Source organism: Myotis davidii, unplaced genomic scaffold (assembly GCF_000327345.1).
Source record: "Myotis davidii unplaced genomic scaffold, ASM32734v1 scaffold379, whole genome shotgun sequence".
NCBI lineage: Eukaryota > Metazoa > Chordata > Mammalia > Chiroptera > Vespertilionidae > Myotis > Myotis davidii.
In genome coordinates, this window is record NW_006290553.1 from 443,014 (window position 1) to 447,159 (window position 4,146).

Below are 4,146 nucleotides of genomic sequence, written 5' to 3' on the forward strand. Positions count from 1 at the left end.
ATATATAGAAAAATAAAACTAAGTATAAAGTTCATTAATATTTTGCTAGGTGAATACAGAGTGGGGCAAAAGTAGGCTTATAGTTGTATGTAAAACACAGAGTTTATTCTTGTATTATTCTTTCTTAACTATTATATTATTTTCCATATAAATAACTGTAAAGTTACTTTTGTCCCACCCTGCAAACCATAGTAGAGCATGCAGATCAAGAAATATTATATCACCAGCACAACAGAATTCCCCAAAGCTCTTCCTCAGTCACTACCATAAAAAATAAACACGAACCTAACTTTTAACACCATAGATTCTATCTTTAAATGTGTACTTTAATAAGTATAAAGTATATGAACAATTAGGTAAGGTTGTGGAGAAGCTGACTAATAGACATGAATGAGAAGATACAAGTGTCCATCTAAATTTAGTAGTTTTTTTTTACAGAATATTAATTAAAGTTTAATATACAATTACTCACTTCTAATTTTGAAAGTCCTTTATTATAAAGATTACTCTTTTGTCTGATAACAAACAGCAGCCACATTGTCAGTGCTTATTCTGGACCTCCAGGTTGGATAAATTCAATGTATTCTTGAGACACAAGTTTCCTTCTGTATTTCTGAGGTAATGTATTTATCATTTCTGCAGTGTCAGGAGGACCCTGACGCATCAGCCAGTCTGGTGATTTACTTCCCTTAGACTGCTGTGAAGTTGAAGAAGGGTGAGGTGGTCCTGCTGAGCTCAAAACTTCCGACACATTGGGTTTAGGATTATCTCCTCTGTCAGGGAGCATTATTAATGGAGCATGGGGCCAACTTTACCTCATGCCCCTGCAAGCCAATACCATCTTGTTGCCCATCAAGATCCCAAACAACATATATTCTCTTTTTCTTGTTTTTGCATTTCATATAAATTAAGTCATATAGTATATACTTTATTTCTGACCTCTTTTGCTCTATATGTATTAGTTTTAGCTATTTTATTATGTACATTTTTAGTTTCTTTATTATAACTGCTGCACAAAATTTTATTTGGAATATACCACAATTACTTTATTCACTATATTGTTGGATATTTGAGTAGATTCCAGTATTGAGAGATTATGAATAGTGCTGCTATAAACATTCTTGTATATATCATCTGGTGAACAGATGTATGTATTTCTGTTGCATATATACCAAGGAGTTGAATTGTTAGATCATAGGATCAACCTAGGTTCACTTTACAAAGATATTGCCAGCCAATTTTTCTATATCGGTAAATCAATTTGCACTACCATCAGCAGTGTATGAGAGTTAGGTTTTGACTGCTCCACATTCCCATCAACAATTTATTTAGGTCATTTTCAATTTTGCCATTCTTTTTATTTTTAATATATTTGTATTGATTTCAGGGAGGAAGGGGGGACAGAAACTAGCAACACCAATGATGAGAGAGAATCATTGAATGACTGCCTCCTGCACACACCCTAATGGGGAATGAGCCCACCACCTGGGCATGTGCCATGACTGGGACTCTAACCTTGACCTCCTAGTTCATAGGTCGATGCTCAACCTGAGCCACGCCAGCCAATTTTGCCATTTTTATTAATATATACAGGAATATTATGGTTTTATTCTGTATTTTCTCACTAAATAATAAAACTGAATAATATGTTTTCATAGATTTATTTTCTTAGATATCCTCTTTTGTGAAAAATATGTTATGTCTTTTGCTTAATTTTCTTAAGTTTTTTTTTCATATATAGGAGTTTTATATATTTTGGATGGAAACCCTTTGACGGACATACATATTGTTAATGTGTTTTTGTAATGTGTAGGTTACATTTTTCATTTTAATGGTGCCTTTTAATAAATAGAAGTTTTAAATCCTAATAAAGATGTACAGGTGAACACACACATTCATTTTATTGTTGGTGTTTCCTTATTGCCTCTTAAGAAATCTTTGAGGTTCTAGCCTAGCTGGAATGGCTCAGTGGTTGAACATTGACCTATGAACCAGGAAGTTGAGGTTTAATTCCCTGTCAGGGCATATGCCTGGGATGTGGGCTTGATCCCCAGTGTGGGGCTTGCAGGAGGCAGCCGATCAATGATTTTCATCATTAATGTTTCTTTCTCTCTCCCCCTCTCCCTTCCTCTCTGAAATCAATAAAATATTAAAAAAAAAGAAATCTTTAGGGTTCTAGTCCAGATGGTGGCATAGGTAAATGTGATACTCACATGCTCCCACAACCACATCAAAATTACAACTAAACTATACAACAATCATTATTCAGAATGCCTGAAACATAGCTGAACTGAAGTCCTACCACTAAGATTATAAAGAAGTCACATTGAGATGGGTAGGAGGGGCAGTTACATGGAATGTACTGATCCCACACCCATATATGATGGATAAAAACCAGGAGGAATATCTCAGCTATGAAATCATAAAGAGAGAAGGGTCCCACCCTCATATCAGGGTTCTGGTGCTGTGAAGAAATGCCCCTATAAATTTTGGCTGTAAAAAAAAACAAACAAATTGTGGCTGAGTGAGATGGTGTACTTCTGGAATCCTGGGTGTTCCTCTTAAAAGGTTTGTGCAGAGCTATACTCGGACTTACTAGCTCTGAGCTCCAATTCTGGAGTAGCAACTCAAAAGGTGCCAGGGACACCTGGGGAGGAACTGAATTGTCTGGTTCCAGGGCGAGGGCTGGAGGGGCCACTTTCTCCCAGACAGATGTACTGGCAGAGGCCATTGTTCCTTTGCTAAGCCCTTCCCTAGCTAACACTGTTCACCCAGCCCTAGTGATACCCTGAGACCCTGCCCCACCCCAGGTGTCAGCCCACCCAACCATTTCCAATGGCTTTTCCATACAAACAGCCTGTCTCGGCTCACACTTTGGACATTCCTAAAATCGCTTAAACAAACAGATCTGTCCTTTGTGTATGTGTAAACTCTACCACTTGCTAAGTGGACCCAGGCCTGGCACAAGTGGCAGCCAGCCTCAATTTGTAGCTTGTCCTCTTCCAATCACCTCCAAACCCAGCACAAGTAGCAGCCATCTGCAGATCACTCTGTAGTTCATGATGGGTGGCCCTGGGAAGAGCACAGGTGGCAGTTGAACTTTACCTCCAGGGAGGCCCCAGAGGCAGTGCAGCTTTAGACCACACCAGATTACAACGTAAATACCTCCACAAGTGACACACTCAAAGGGCGGAATTGGCAGGCATCAAAGCCCCATTGAAGTAAGTCCTGCTCTATGGGGTCAGCCCCTGCACAGAAGCTCCTCCTCTGTGGTCACAGCCAGTTCTCACAGCTGGTAGACCTGAGGGTCAGTCCCTCCCAATGATGTGCCAACAGCAACCAAACTCAACTAATCTACAAAGGGGGCATACATCCTACAAAGGGGGCAAACCTGGAGCACCCAACTTGGGTGACTGGGAGTCTGCACAACTGGACCTTACATGTCACCTACTATATAAGGTCATGTTATTAAGTCAGGAAGACTTAGTAGCTTTACCTAATACATTGAAACAAGCACAGGGAAGCAGTCAAAATGAGGAAACAAAGAAACGGGTCCCAAATAAAAGAACAGAACAAAAATGCAGAAAAAGAAATAAATCAAATGAAGGCAAGCAAACTACCAGATACAGAGTTCAAAACGATGGTTATAATGATGCTCAATGAACTTAGTGAGAACTTCAACAGCAAAAAAAAAAAAAAAAAAAAAGAACAGGGAAACTATATAAAAATAGAAAGAAAGAAATAAAGAAACAGTAGGAATTGAAGGGCACAATAACAAATAAATAAGTTACAAGGAATCAACTGTAGAGTAGTTGCAGCAGGGAATAAGATCAGTGATTTGAAATATAAGGAAACAAACAACACTCAGAACACATAAAACATAAAGAACAAAAAAAATTAAAAAAATGAAGACTGACTGTCTTGACTCCATTGTATGTGAGGTACATGCAAAAAAAAAAAAAATGAAACTAGGTCTCCAACTTACACCATACACAAAAATAAACTCAAAATGGATAAAGGACTTAAATGTAAGATGGGGAACCATAAAAATCTTAGAGGAATCCATAGGCAGCAAAGTCTCAGACATATGCTGAAGCAGTATCTTCACCGATACAGCTCCTAGGGCAATGGAACCTAAAGAGAAAG

At 38.3% G+C, this 4,146-nt stretch overlaps 1 pseudogene; it reads right to left on the bottom strand.

The window, feature by feature from the left end:
• Positions 1-534: 534 nt before the first annotated feature.
• LOC102767961 lies at positions 535-853 on the bottom strand (annotated as a pseudogene).
• Between the last annotated feature and the right edge of the window lie 3,293 nt (positions 854-4,146).